General features: G+C 53.6%; 1 pseudogene; it reads right to left on the bottom strand.

Annotated features, from left to right (window-relative positions):
- Positions 1-16040: 16040 nt before the first annotated feature.
- The window catches only part of LOC136695975 (28S ribosomal RNA), a 4391-nt pseudogene continuing 4136 nt past the window's right edge, over positions 16041-16295 (bottom strand).

Raw genomic sequence — 16295 nt, forward strand, 5'->3', positions numbered from 1 at the left:
CCTCCAGGGTGTATTCCCGCCTTGCGCCCGATGATTCCAGGTAGGCTCTGGACCCCCCCGCGACCCTAAATTGGATAAGCGGTTACAGATAATGGATGGAAGTGCACCAGACCTCAGGCACTACAAACAGTAGACTAAGGAGCAATCAACAGCATCAAAGCTCCATTCAAGACAGGGAGATGACATAATGTATGGAACCTGAGGGTAATTTTAATGAGTGTAATTTATGTTTTTATATCCAAACCTGACACTGAGCCACTTGTCCCAAACTCCTTGGGTCTGGGTTTGCTCTCAGCTGCTCAAATTGGAACAGAGCACACAAACATACAGAAAAAAATGCCTCAGATAATCCACAGACCAATAAAATAATAATGAAAAAATGTACTTTGTGGGGTATCTCAGATTTGTCTGGCATTCTTCTGTACCTTTGGTTTGGAACAGATGACCTGACTCATAACCAGCTTAGAACTGGCCAAATGCAGAAAGGTGTTTAACAGTAACAAAAATATAGAATATTGTGTAGGAAGTAAAAGGCAGGAATTCTGGGAAATCATTTGCATATCCACATATGATTGGGCCACAAGATAATATATTCATCTAAAGCCAGCTTGAAACTGGCCAAATGCAGGAAGGTGTTCATCAGTACAAAGAGTTTAGAGCTAGGTGTATGAATTAAAACACAGGGATGCTGGGAAATAATTTCCCTTTAAGAGGTTTTAAAGTGTTTCTGGTAGTGCAGTGGTAAAGTACTATGCCATTGTATTAAAGGTTGCTGGTTCAAACCCAGCTCAATGCAACTTGCTCATGAGCACACTGTTATTAATCCTTTTTCATTTGGAAAAAGAATAATAAAACAAACTAATTAAATAAAATTAACTAAAAATATTACAAAATAAACATAACAACAGCTCTGAGCTTTTTCCTCTCTACTATCTATAAATATATAAATAACAGTGTGCCAGTTGTTTTGTGCTAGGTTTGAACCAGTGACCTTTAGTATGATGGAGTAGCTCTTTACCACTGCACTATCAGAGACACTTTACAGTCTCACTATATCTCCTAAGTCTTCCTAATTGTACTAAAGACTCTGCGTCTTCTATTATCCCTCTACACCTCCAATATTTCCACCATGTCTGCTAGGTCTTCCTCAATGTCTATATCTATGTCAAGGGCAGTTTTGTGTTTTTTTCTCTTATCCAAGGGCCTTTGTTTGAGCACACTGGCTTTCAGTGCCTCCTTGATTTGTTTTCCCGCCTTTTTTCCACCACCTCTTGTGGTTTTTTAATTCCACCCTTTTTCAGCAGCCCCCACTAGTGTAGTGGTAAGCGAAAGGCTGTTGGATCAAACCCAGCTCAATCTAACTTGCACATAAGTATTTTTGATTTTCCCTTAATGAAATTGATAATAAAATGAACTATTAAAATAACTTAAAAACATAACAATGCAAAATAAAAATGATAGCGCAATAAGCAAAACAATGGCTCTGCACTACCCCCCCCCCAATTTATCCCATAATAAAATGTTTGAATTGTATTCACTACTTTTTGTACACACTACTCTGTAAGATCTATGTCTGGTAGGTCTTTCTACATTTCATAAAGAATTCAAATGTCCCTCTACGTCTCCTATCTTTCCACTATGTCTGGTAGGTCTTTGTACATGTCTCAGAAAGTCCCTATGTCTCATATGTAATAATTTCTTCCCCTTTGTGGCCCCTACATTTTTATCTTCCCTCTATGTCTGCAAGATATTTCTACAATGCTAACCATATTAAATAAATTATGCACTAGTCAAAGTGGTTTACAATTTCCAATTTGAAGCAACATGTGTATCTATCTACTGCATTGGATCTTCAGCCCAAGCCATCTGAGAAGTAACATATTGCATGAGACTTACATTTAAGTGCTGATTAAAGGTTTAATATGTGAGGATTATTTGAATGAGTGCAAGCTGCATTTTAAAATCAAACACAGATCAGTACAAAGAATATGGTGAAAGGTGTTTGAACTAAAACACAGGGAGGCTGAGAATTAATTTACATATCCATGTCTGACTTCACACAACAGAGGGCGGCACGGTGGTGCAGCAGGTAGTGTCGCAGTCACACAGCTCCAGGGGCCTGTTTCCTCCCACAGTCCAAAAACACACGTTGCAGGTGGATTGGCGACTCGAAAGTGTCCGTAGGTGTGAGTGAATGTGTGTGTGTCTGTGTTGCCCTGTGAAGGACTGGCGTCCCCTCCAGGGTGTATTCCCGCCTTGCGCCCGATGATTCCAGGTAGGCTCTGGACCCCCCCGCGACCCTAAATTGGATAAGCGGTTACAGATAATGGATGGACTTCACACAACAGAGTACTCATCATCAACATGATTATTCTGCTTCGGGATATGTATGAAAACGATCCTCTTCATAGGAGCTCCAGCCCAAAATATCTGATGTAAAATGTGAGGGTTATTTGAATGAGTGCAACTTGTGTTTTCAAGTCCAAATCTGACACTTAGCTATTTGGTCTTGACTTCTAGGCTCTGGTTTCGCTCACACCTCTGCCAGTTGATCTAAAGCACAGGGATAGTGGGAAGTAATTGGCTAAACAGTGTCTAATTTGACCACAGTGCTCATAATACCATCTCCTGGAACAGCCCGTTCCAGTCCCTAGCACATGGCTCTGTCTGTTATTGTCCATGTCTCCGCACTTGTCCTGCCTTTGTTCAGCCTCCTTGTCCACACTCCTCGTTATCTGTTTCAGGTGTGTCTCATCTGTATCATGTATTTAAGTTCCCTTGTGTCATTTCCTTGTATCGGTCATTCGTTTTGTTTCCTATTTCAAGTCATATTGTTTCTTTCCTCCAAGTCTTGTTGTTTCTCTTCCAGTGTTTCCGTGTCTTGTTCCTTAGTCTGGTATGTCTGTCTCTGTCGTCTCCTCGTTCCAAGTCCTAGTATTGTTACGCTCTCCATGTCTAGGTTTGTCTGTTTAGCTTTCCCTGTCTAGGTTTGTTTGATTCTCCCCATCTAGTATTGTAGTGTTTTGCTTCCTTTATCGTGCTGTCATGTTGCTTAGTCTGGTCTGTCTGTCTCTGTCGTTTCCTCGTTTCATTTCCTATAACTTGTTGTTTCCATAGTTGCCTGTCTTTGCTTTGTTATATCTTCTGTTTAAATAAAAGTCCTGTGTTTTAGTGTGTTCATCCGTCTCCGTCAGTCCGCCCCCGTGATTCCTGACATAAAGTTCATTACAAATAAAATGTATTATTATTATTAATAATCTGATTGGTGTGATTCCTGGTATGAGTAATAACAGAGAGAACACATCAGCAGCACTGCACAACCCAGTGAACAGCACAGAGAGGACCAATCAGCAGTATTTCATTTTTATGTAATACTTCCGGAATGTTTAAAATACTTTCAGTTACATTCTAGGCCCAGGGTAGTGCACTTTGTGTGGATTGTGATGATTATAAGTAGCGATGGGCTGAACGAGACTTTTCAAACTGCAACACATTTGAAGCCAAAATGGTTTTATGCTTTAACACACCTTTACTACACCACCTGTTTTTCCAATAAAAATACTGCACTACAGTTTTCTGATTCACTGTAGCTTGTCTGAACTGACACCAAAGCACTGGGTGGTCTCTTTTACTTTGGAGCTTGCATTTCATCTGAGAATGATTTTAAAAAAGGCCATCATTGAATATGAATGTAGAATTTACAACTTTTAAACACAAACATGAATAACAGAAAATGAGTTAAATAATTCAAGAATAGAATTTTTTTGCTGTAGTGGGACTTGAATTGAAAACTTGAACGTCCTTTTGTTCAAAATGGTAAGGCAAACGGAAGCTTAAGCATGGAAAAAGGTTCATATGTCCAGTAACTATGCCACCACCTGGTGGGCATTTTATGAAAATGCAACAGAGTGAAAAGGGCAGTGAGAGGAGAGAGTTGGTTCTGGGAGCTCTGGAACTTTGTTTGGGGCATTTTGAGAGGAGGGAGCTGGTCCCTAGGAGGTCTGAAACATAGAGCACTGTTCAAAAATAAAACATTCATTCATTATCTGTAACCGCTTATCCAGTTCAGGGTCACGGTGGGTCCAGAGCTTTCCTGGAATCATTGGGCGCAAGGCAGGAATACACCCTGGAGGGGGCACCAGTCCTTCACAGGGCAAAACAGACACACATTTGAGTCGCCAATCCACCTACCAACGTGTGTTTTTGGACTTTGGGAGGAAACCAGAGCACCCGGAGAAAACCCATACGGACACAGGAAGAACACACCAACTCCTCACAGACAGTCACCCGGAGTGTGAATCGAACCCACAATCTCCACGTCCCTGGAGCTGTGTGACACTACCTGCTGCACCACAATGCCACCAAAATAAAACATGACTAAACAAATTAAATGTAAATTTGACAACTATGTGAAAAAATTATCCACTGCTCAAGGAGTTCTAAACTTTCTAAATTGAAGCCACATGTGTAACTGAAAATGACAATGTTTTGGGGTGTATCTAGAAATGAGCTCAGAAGATACATTCAATACAGACTAACCAATGTGAATGTTCATATCTAATACACTACACATAACCCCTAATTATGCACGAACCGGGGGCTATATAAGGGGTCGCCTTCACTCGGAGCCGTCAGTCTCTCACCATGGATAGCTGCCCGCTTTGCGAACAAGCCATTGCTACGGATCTGACTTTCCACTTTACCATCTTCCACAGACTCGGACCGGACGACGCAGCCTTCCTCCGAGAACTGGACCGAAGCGGGGAGAATTCATCACAGCTCGACTGCCCTCTCTGCGGCCTGCCGTCTCTCTCTTCGCCGGCAGATCACCTGGGCTCGGCGCATTCCCTCAAAGGCCTCGCCCTTCGGATCGCTCTCTCTGCCGCTCGACGCCTTCGCACCCTCCACCTTCTGCGTCGCTATCAACAGTCTAAGCCGCGGAACCCTCCACCGCCCTCGGGATCCCGTTCCCCGAATCCAGCCTCGCCGCCGGGACCAAGCACGCCGGGACCGAGCGCGCCGGGACCGAACACGCCGGGACCGAGCACGCCGGGACCGAGCACGCCGGGACCGAACACGCCGGACCCGAACACGCCGGACCCGAACACGCCGGACCCAAGCACGCCGGACCCAAGCACGCCGGACCCAACCATGCTGTACCCAAGCTCACCGGACCCAAGCACGCCGGAGCCAACCACGCCTGATGCTTGCCCGCTCTGCGAGCAAGCCATTACGGATCTGACTTCCCATTATACCACCTTCCACCGCCTTGGATCTGCCGACATTGACTTTCTCCGGGGACTGGACCAAAGTGGGGAGAATTCGTCCCAGCTCGACTGCCCTCTCTGCGGCCTGCCGTCTCTCTCTTCGCCGGCGGATCACCTGGGCTCGGCGCATTCCCTCAAAGGCCTCGCCCTTCGGATCGCTCTCTCTGCCGCTCGACGCCTTCGCACCATCCACCTTCTGCGTCGCTATCAACAGTCTAAGCCGCGGAACCCTCCACCGCCCTCGGTATCCTGTTCCCCGAATCCAGCCTCGCCGGGCCCCAGCACGCCGGGCCCCAGCATGCCGGACCCAGCCATGCCGGGCCCAAGCACGCCGGGCCCAAGCACGCCGGGACCCAACACGCCGGACCCAGCTTCGCCGGACCCAGCCTCGCCGGACCAAGCCTCCCCGGGCCAAGCCTCTACGGGCCAAGCCACGCCGGAGCCGGTCGACAGCGACTACCAACCGAGCGAGTCTTCCCCTGCCGAATCCACCTCGGACACGGATTCAGAGACCGAGCGGGCACGGCGAACCTCCCGGGGGAGGCAGCTCGTGATCCCGCATCGGTTTCGGGACACCTACGTCAGCCGTTCGGTAGACGACTTTCAGAAGTTCTACCTGCGGGTCGACGCGTCACCGAAGGACATCGAGAACTCTCGCCAGCGACGGGGCCACGTTATTCGGTTCCTGCTTCACTGCGCCCCGCCCGGCTGCCAATTCACAGACCTGTCTTTCGTCCATCACACGAACGTTCCCACTTGGGTACAGAGCCTTCAGAAACTGGGTTACGCTTCGACAACCGTTAAGTGTTACCTGCACAGCGCCAAGGCGTTCGTCTCCCACGTCGCTGCCTTCGACCCAGAGACCGCCGGGGTCAGCCCCGAAGAGCTCCAGAGGCTGAAGCTGACCTTCGCCAAGGCTCATCGGGACATCGCACGCACGATTCTGGGCCATCGCCAGCGCGTGAAGAGAGCGAAGCTGAGTCGCTTGCCGCAACCTTCGGATTTCAGGGTCTTCCTAAGCCACGCTAAGACCCGAATCCCAGAGCTCATAGACGCGGCCCGGACGGGGGACACCGCCCGCCGGTCGACGCTACGGATGCTCCAGGGGTACCTGCTCGGCCTTTTGTCTGTCTTAACCGGTCACCGGTCGGTTGTGTTTCTCAACCTGACGGTTGGAGAGTTGAGGCAAGCCAGCACCACGGATGGCACCGGCTTCGTGGTTTATGTTCGTGAACACAAGACCAACGCCTCGTTCGGGGACGCTCCGATCGGGTTGTCTGCCACAGAGCTGGCCTGGTTGACCGCACTCAGCGACTTACACGGAGCCCGGGACGGGTTCGTGTTCTTGGACAGGGGGAACCAGCTGCGCAAGCCAAACTCACTGCTTCGGATCGCGTGGACGGATGCGGGCCTCGGAGGCGCGGTGGCCTTCAACCTGATCCGCACGGCTGTTTCGAACCAAGTGAGTGTTGAACTTAATCCGACTTATGTGGGCTCTTAACCCCGGCCTTCCTACTTCTGACACCTCGCACCTCTGTTTCAGGTTTCGACTCTGCCGGCCGAAGATAGAGATCGAGTGACGACAAGCATGTGCCACTCCAACATCACTGCCCGGGCCTTCTACCGAGCCGGCCTCTCTGCGGCCGATGTGATGCGGGCTCGTGAGAACCGTCTTTCCGCCCTCGAAACGGCCTGAACCGGACCCTCTTCAAAGCGCAACCCAGCCGGGATTCACTCCGTGTTTCTGCACCCCCGTGGCTTTGATATGTTTTACTGCGAAATAAATAAATTTATTTCTGAATCCCCAAACAGAGTGTTCCCGTGTGGTACTTGCTTCGGTTTGGAGATGGAGGGGGGGTGGAGATTGGGTGATCCTCCCAGAGGGAGACTTTTTACGAGGTCCGACCGGCCTTAAGACTTAAACGATCAGTGGTTATGGGTTAACTTAGTCGGCGGGCGGCCCGTTCCACCGCCCCGCTAAGGGAGCAGTGGTCGGAGGCCTATGGACCTTAGGCAGTTCACCGGGGTGGGTAAACTTACCTTTAGGCACCCGTCGCATGAATATAGGAGACCATTTGGCTTTTTTGGCCCCGGAAACCAGCCACTTCTCCGGGCATATATAGAACCAATCCCCCCCAGGGAGGGAGTTGGAACTAAAGGTCATTGAAATTAAATGGGTTTAACAGTTAACTTTGTCGGCGGGCGGCCCGTTCCACCGCCCCGCTAAGGGAGCAGTGGTCGGAGGCCTATGGACCTTAGGCAGTTCACCGGGGTGGGTAAACTTACCTTTAGGCACCCGTCGCATGAATATAGGAGACCATTTGGCTTTTTTGGCCCCGGAAACCAGCCACTTCTCCGGGCATATATAGAATGATCCATCGGGGGCTAAGGGCAGATAGTCAAGTCAGTTATACCGATCGAACTCTCTTGAGTTTCGGCTTAAAACTTTGGCATTTGCCGTTGGGACTTAGAGTATTTTCTTTTAATAAAGAGGGGAGGCCGCGCTTACCTCCACCTTAAGCCCAGAGGGTGTCACTCCTCCGGCTTGTGTATTCGCATCAACGGGGTCCATGGAAGTCATTTTAGACCTCCAGAGGGGAGGCAACCCAAACCATCCCCTTAGCCCAGAGGTGTGCCAGTCCTCGGGCTTGTGTATTCGCATCAACGGGGTCCATGGAAGTCATTTTAGACCTCCAGAGGGGAGGCAACCCAAACCATCCCCTTAGCCCAGAGGTGTGCCACTCCTCGGGCTTGTGTATTCGCATCACCGGGGTCTACGGAGGTCTCAACTTAGGTTTTGAAAACCTCCAGAGGGGGGGCCGGATTAACCACCACCCTAGCCCAGAGGGGTGCCAGTCCTCGGGCATGTCAATTCGCATCACCGGGGTCTACGGAGGTCTCGACTTAGGTTTTGAAAACCTCCAGAGGGTGGGGGCATATCTTATCCCCACCCTAGCCCAGAGGGGTGCCAGTCCTCGGGCTTCGGTATTCGCATCACCGGGGTCTACGGAGGTCTCAACTTAGGTTTTGAAAACCTCCAGAGGGGGGGCCGGATTAACCACCACCCTAGCCCAGAGGGGTGCCAGTCCTCGGGCTTCGGTATTCGCATCACCGGGGTCTATGGAGGTCTCGACTTAGGTTTTGAAAACCTCCAGAGGGTGGGGGCATATCTTATCCCCACCCTAGCCCAGAGGTGTGCCAGTCCTCGGGCTTCGGTATTCGCATCAACGGGGTCTACGGATGTCTCGACTTAGGTTTTGAACACATCCAGGGAAGCAGAGCGGACATTCCCATTATTTCAAGCCCATCGGGAAGCCACTCTTTTGGGCATAGCGTTTCGCATCGCTGTTACCCAAACTTACGTCTGATTTAATGCCTCCCTAATATCCCGACGGCACCAGGCTGAGAAACCATATGCCCACAGGATTTGAGGCATTGGAACCTCGTTCGCATAGCCGACAACGATGAACCTCCCTCGGACTCGCTACGAGGCTTGAGGAGGGTCCTGATTTTCTTAAAATCTCAGGTGAGGGACTTAGAAAATTTTCACTTTAAAACCACAGACCTCCAGAGGAGAGACCGGGCTTATCACAACCTTAGCCCAGAGGGCGCCACTCCTCGGGCATGTCACTTCGCATCACCGGGGTCCATGGATGTCTCGACTTAGGTTTTGAACACATCCAGAAGGGGGGGCCGGATTAACCACCACCCTTAGCCCAGAGGGGTGCCAGTCCTCGGGCTTTAAATTCGCTTCGCCGGGGTCTATGGAAGTCATTTTTAGACCTCCAGAGGGGAGGCAACCCAAACCATCCCCTTAGCCCAGAGGTGTGCCACTCCTCGGGCTTGTGTATTCGCATCACCGGGGTCCATGGAAGTCATTTTAGACATCCAGAGAGTGGGGCCGGTCTTACCACCACCCTTAAGCCCAGAGGGCGTCACTCCTCGGGCATGAAATTCGGATTACCGTGGTCTATGGATGTCTCAACTTAGGTTTTGAACACATCCAGAGGGGAGGCCACCCAAACCATCCCCTTAGCCCGGAGGTGTGCACCTCCTCGGGCTTCAAATTCGAATCACCGGGGTCCATGGAAGTCATTTTAGACATCCAGAGAGTGGGGCCGGTCTTACCACCACCCTTAAGCCCAGAGGGCGTCACTCCTCGGGCATGAAATTCGGATTACCGTGGTCTATGGATGTCTCAACTTAGGTTTTGAACACATCCAGAGGGGAGGCCACCCAAACCATCCCCTTAGCCCGGAGGTGTGCACCTCCTCGGGCTTCAAATTCGAATCACCGGGGTCCATGGAAGTCATTTTAGACATCCAGAGAGTGGGGCCGGTCTTACCACCACTCTTAGCCCAGAGGGCACCACTCCTCGGGCATGAAATTCGAATCACCGGGGTCCATGGAAGTCAGTTTAGACCTCCAGAGAGTGGGGCCGGTCTTACCACCACCCTTAAGCCCAGAGGGCGTCACTCCTCGGGCATGGAATTCGCATCAACGGGGTCTACGGATGTCTCGACTTAGGTTTTGAACACATCCAGGGAAGCAGAGCAGACATTCCCATTATTTCAAGCCCATCGGGAAGCCACTCCTTTGGGCATAGCGTTTCGCATCGCTGTTACCCAAACTTACGTCTGATTTAATGCCTCCCTAATATCCCGACGGCACCAGGCTGAGAAACCATATGCCCACAGGATTAGAGGCGTCTGAACCCCTTTCGCATAGCCGACAACGATGAACCTCCCTCGGACTCGCTACGAGGCTTGAGGAGGGTCCTGATTCTCTTAAAATCTCAGGTGAGGGACTTAGAAAATATTCACTTTAAAACCACAGACCTCCAGAGGAGAGACCGGGCTTATCACAACCTTAGCCCAGAAGGCACCACTCTTCGGGCATGTCACTTCGCATCACCGGGGTCCATGGAAGTCTCGACTTAGGTTTTGAACGCATCCAGAGGGTGGGGGCCGGACTTACCACCACCCTTAGCCCAGAGGGCATCACTCCTCGGGCATGAAATTCGGATAACCGGGGTCCATGGAAGTCTCGACTTAGGTTTTGGAGACCTCCAGAGGGGGGGCCGGGCATACCACCACCCTTAGCCCAGAGGTGAGTCACTCCTTGGGCTTTAAATTCGGATAACCGGGGTCCATGGAAGTCAGTTTAGACCTCCAGAGGGGGGGCCGAGCATACCACCACCCTAAGCCCAGAGGGCACTACTCCTCGGGCATGAAATTCGGATAACCGGGGTCCATGGAAGTCAGTTTAGACCTCCAGAGGGGGGGCCGGGCTTACCACCACCCTAAGCCCAGAGGGCGTCACTCCTCGGGCATGAAATACGCTACACCGGGGTCCATGGAAGTCGTTCTAGACCTCCAGAGGGGGGGCCAAGCATACCACCACCCTTAGCCCAGAGGTGTGCTCCTCATCGGGCATGAAATACGCTTCACCGGGGTCCATGGAAGTCAATCGAGACCTCCAGAGGGGGGGCTGGGCATACCACCACCCTTAGCCCAGAGGTGAGTCACTCCTTGGGCTTTAAATTCGCATCACCGGGGTCCATGGAAGTCGTTTTAGACCTCCAGAGAGGGGGGGCCTGGCTTACCACCACCCTAGCCGAGAGGGCGTCACTCCTCGGGCATGAAATTCGCTTCACCGGGGTCCATGGAAGTCAGTTTAGACCTCCAGAGAGGGGGGCCGAACCTACCACCAACCTTAGCCCAGAGGGCGTCACTCCTCGGGCTTGAAATACGGATCACCGGGGTCTACGGAAGTCTAGACTTAGGTTTTGAACACTTCCATAGGGGGGGGCCGGGCATACCACCACCCTAGCCCGGAGGGCACCACTCCTCGGGCTTGAAATACGCATCGCCGGGGTCTACGGATGTGTGGATGTGCGTAAATACTTTGAAAAATTTCGAAATTTTGAACACTTTTGACTTCCATAGTGGAAAACGAGCGTTTCTCCACATAAGCCCGGAAGGCGTCACTCCTCGGGCTTGAAATAAGTATCACCGGGGTCTATGGATGTCTCCACTTAGGTTTTGAACATTTCCAGAGGTGGGGCCGGTCATACCGCCACCCTAGCCCGGAGGGCGCCACTCATCGGGCTTGAAATTCGCATCACCTGGGTCTACGGAAGTCTCGACTTAGGTTTTGAACACTTCCAGAGGGTGGGGCCGGTCTTACCACCACCCTTAGCCCAGAGGGGTGCCAGTCCTCTGGCTTTAAATTAGAATCACCGGGGTCTACGGAAGTCTTTTTTGACCTCCAGAGGGGAGGCAACCCAAACCATCCCCTTAGCCCGGAGGTGTGCACCTCCTCGGGCTTGAAATTCGCATCACCGGGGTCCATGGAAGTCATTTTAGACCTCCAGAGAGGGGGGGCTGCACTTACCACCACCCTTAGCCCAGAGGGCGTCACTCCTCGGGCATGAAATACGCTACACCGGGGTCCATGGAAGTCATTTTAGACCTCCAGAGAGGGGGGGCCGGGCTTACCACCACCCTTAGCCCAGAGGGCACCACTCCTCGGGCTTGAAATTCGCATCACCGGGGTCCATGGAAGTCTCGACTTAGGTTTTGGAAACCTCCAGAGGGGGGGCTGCACTTACCACCACCCTAAGCCCAGAGGGCGTCACTCCTCGGGCATGAAATACGCTATACCGGGGTCCATGGAAGTCCTTTTAGACCTCCAGAGAGGGGGGGCCGGGCTTACCACCACCCTTAGCCCAGAGGGCACCACTCCTCGGGCTTGAAATTCGCATCACCGGGGTCCATGGAAGTCTCGACTTAGGTTTTGGAAACCTCCAGAGGGGGGGCTGCACTTACCACCACCCTTAGCCCAGAGGTTCATCACTCCTCGGGCATGAAATTCGGATAACCGGGGTCCATGGAAGTCAGTTTAGACCTCCAGAGAGTGGGGCCGGGCTTACCACCACCCTAAGCCCAGAGGGCGTCACTCCTCGGGCATGAAATACGCTACACCGGGGTCCATGGAAGTGATTTTAGACCTCCAGAGAGGGGGGGCCGGGCTTACCACCACCCTTAGCCCAGAGGGCGTCACTCCTCGGGCATGAAATTCAGATAACCGGGGTCCATGGAAGTCTCGACTTAGGTTTTGGAGACCTCCAGAGGGTGGGGGCCGGGCATACCACCACCCTTAGCCCAGAGGGCGTCACTCCTCGGGCATGAAATACGCTTAACCGGGGTCCATGGAAGTCAATCTAGACCTCCAGAGAGGGGGGGCCGGGCTTACCACCACCCTTAGCCCAGAGGGCATCACTCCTCGGGCATGAAATTCGGATAACCGGGGTCCATGGAAGTCTCGACTTAGGTTTTGGAGACCTCCAGAGGGGGGGCCGGGCATACCACCACCCTTAGCCCAGAGGTGAGTCACTCCTCGGGCATCAAATTCGCATCACCGGGGTCCATGGAAGTCAGTTTAGACCTCCAGAGGGGGGGCTGAGCATACCACCACCCTTAGCCCAGAGGTGTGCTCCTCATCGGGCATGAAATACGCTTCACCGGGGTCCATGGAAGTCATTCGAGACCTCCAGAGGGGGGGCTGGGCATACCACCACCCTTAGCCCAGAGGTGAGTCACTCCTCGGGCATCAAATTCGCATCACCGGGGTCCATGGAAGTCATTTAGACCTCCAGAGAGGGGGGCCGAACCTACCAGCAACCTTAGCCCAGAGGGCGTCACTCCTCGGGCTTCAAACTCCCATCATCGGGGTTCCATGGAAGTCTCGACTTAGGTTTTGAACCGTTCCGGGGTCACCTCCAGTGAGATAACGCGGAAATCTCACTATATTCATGCCCACAGGCGAACCAGAGCCTTGGGCTTGTCATAGTTACATACGGTGTACCCAAACTTTCGTCTTTTCTAAAGGAACCCTAATGTCCTGACGGCACCGCACTGGAAACCCCCATGCCCTCTGAATTTTTACCACTCCGAGGTGCTCCGTTTTGGGCTTGCTACCTAGGGCGAAGAGGGTCAGAAATTTTTCTAAGTCCTACTTTAAAACGTCCCACTGGGAGACCACTAGGGTTAGCACTTTGCCAAAAAATCACGGCTGAATGCAATTTTCACGCCTCGCACCCTTTGTTCGTTTAGATTTAACAAAAAAATCAACCGAACCCCCTTTTTAACAACGCTTTGCCGAATTTAGCTCACTTTTCCCGGCCTGGAATATCTCACGCTTGCCCCCCACGGTACTTACCTCCGGGGAAGACACCCCCGTCGCTGCCAACACCCATGCCCGGCCCAGGCTCACCCGACTCGGCCTCGCTCGCTCCATCGCCCGCTCCAAACCTCCGGGGAGAAGACCCCCATCGCCGCCAACGCCCATGCCCGGCCCAGGCTCACCCGACTCGGCCTCGCTAGCTCCATCGCCCGCTCCTCACCTCCGGGGAGAAGACCCCCGTCGCCGCCAACGCCCATGCCCGGCCCAGGCTCACCCGACTCGGCCTCGCTCGCTCCATCGCCCCGCTCCAAACCTCCGGGGCTGGACCTCCAGGAACCCAGCGCACCTCTCGAACCTATCCGGCCCACACTTAAGCACTCCTCCTCGGACTAAACCATCCAGCCCGCGCCGCTGGAACGAGCGCCCACTGGAAGACCTGAGCCTCAAAACAGCGCGCTTTACGGTTCTCTATCTCCCCGGGCTCGGAGCACTTTTCTCGGCCATGGGACCTCCAGGGGGGGCCCCTCTTAGCTCCGTCATCATTTCTCTAAGTCTCACTCCGCCCACTGGAAGACCCGAGCCCCAAACCCGCGCGCTTTACGGTTCTCTATCTCCCCGGGCTCGGAGCACTTTTCTCGGCCATGGGACCTCCAGGGGGGGCCCTTCATGGCTCCGTCAATATTCCTTTAAGTCTCACTCCGCCCACTGGAAGACCCGAGCCCCAAACCCGCGCGCTTTACGGTTCTCTATCTCCCCGGGCTCGGAACACTTTTCTCGGCCATGGGACCTCCAGGGGGGGCCCTTCATGGCTCCGTCAATATTCCTTTAAGTCTCACTCCGCCCACTGGAAGACCCGAGCCCCAAACCCGCGCGCTTTACGGTTCTCTATCTCCCCGGGCTCGGGGCACTTTTCTCGGCCACGGGACCTCCAGGGGGGGCCCTTCATGGCTCCGTCAATATTCCTTTAAGTCTCACTCCGCCCACTGGAAGACCCGAGCCCCAAACCCGCGCGCTTTACGGTTCTCTATCTCCCCGGGCTCGGAACACTTTTCTCGGCCATGGGACCTCCAGGGGGGGCCCTTCATGGCTCCGTCAATATTCCTTTAAGTCTCACTCCGCCCACTGGAAGACCCGAGCCCCAAACCCGCGCGCTTTACGGTTCTCTATCTCCCCGGGCTCGGGGCACTTTTCTCGGCCACGGGACCTCCAGGGGAGGCCCCTCTTGGCTCCGTCAATATTCCTTTAAGTCTCATTCCGCCCACTGGAAGACCCGAGCCCCAAACCCGCGCGCTTTACGGTTCTCTATCTCCCCGGGCTCGGGGCACTTTTCTCGGCCATGGGACCTCCAGGGGGGGCCCCTCATGGCTCCGTCAACATTCCTCTAAGTCTCATTCCGCCCACTGCGATACCCGAGGTCTTTAACCGCGGCGTTCACGGTTCTCTATCACCCCGGGCTCGGAGCACTTTTCTCGGCCATGGGACCTCCAGGGGAAGCCCCTCTTGGCTCCGTCATCATTTCTCTAAGTCTCATTCCGCCCACTGGAAGACCCGAGCCCCAAACCCGCGCGCTTTACGGTTCTCTATCACCCCGGGCTCGGGGCACTTTTCTCGGCCACGGGACCTCCAGGGGAGGCCCCTCTTGGCTCCGTCAATATTCCTTTAAGTCTCATTCCGCCCACTGCCATACCCGAGGTCTTTAACCGCGGCGTTCACGGTTCTCTATCACCCCGGGCTCGGAGCACTTTTCTCGGCCATGGGACCTCCAGGGGGGGCCCCTCATGGCTCCGTCAACATTCCTCTAAGTCTCATTCCGCCCACTGCCATACCCGGGCTCGGAGCATGTACTTCGGCCATGGGACCACAAGAGGGCGCCCTTCTTAAGAAATTGCTGACATCCAGGACCATTCAAGGGAGCGACCTGCCTCCCTATGCCCGCCACCGGCTCCCTCTAACCGGTGTACGGACTCTCGGGGCCCGCGCCCCCAGAGAACCAGAGTTTCGGAAATTGCACTAAGTCCAGACATCCAGGACCATTCAAGGGAGCGACCTGCCTCCCTATGCCCGCCACCGGCTCCCTCTAACCGGTGTACGGACTCTCGGGGCCCGCGCCCCCAGAGAACCAGAGTTTCGGAAATTGCACTAAGTCCAGACATCCAGGACCATTCAAGGGAGCGACCTGCCTCCCTATGCCCGCCACCGGCTCCCTCTAACCGGTGTACGGACTCTCGGGGCCCGCGCCCCCAGAGAACCAGAGTTTCGGAAATTGCACTAAGTCCAGACATCCAGGACCATTCAAGGGAGCGACCTGCCTCCCTATGCCCGCCACCGGCTCCCTCTAACCGGTGTATGGACTCTCGGGGCCCGCGCCCCCAGAGAACCAGAGTTTCGGAAATTGCACTAAGTCCGATTTTCGCCCACTACGAGACCTAAAACCGTCATCCAGGATTTCACAGGGGAGTACCCACCTCCCCTATGCCCGCCACCGGCTCCCTCTAACCGGTGTACGGAGTCTCCGGGGCCCGCGCCCCAGAGAACCAGACCTGGACCGCTCCGGAGGGCCGGGGGTTTGCTTTCGCCTTCCCCCCGACAAATGTTTGAGTGGACGGGATGACTTTCAATGGATCGCGGTATATGCACCCGCTCTGCCACTTACGACACCCGCACTCCGAATCAGGTCGTTTACAAGTCATTTCACACCCGGATCAAGAGACATTTGCTTTGACGAGGGAGGTGGACCGAGGCGTTCATTAGCCCCGGTCCGGTTCCAGTGTCATGCGGCTCTCGTCACCGGCGGTGGGGAGGAAAGCACCTCCCACCCCGGCTATCCAAGACCAAGCTCAC

This window comes from Hoplias malabaricus, chromosome 4 (assembly GCF_029633855.1).
Source record: "Hoplias malabaricus isolate fHopMal1 chromosome 4, fHopMal1.hap1, whole genome shotgun sequence".
NCBI lineage: Eukaryota > Metazoa > Chordata > Actinopteri > Characiformes > Erythrinidae > Hoplias > Hoplias malabaricus.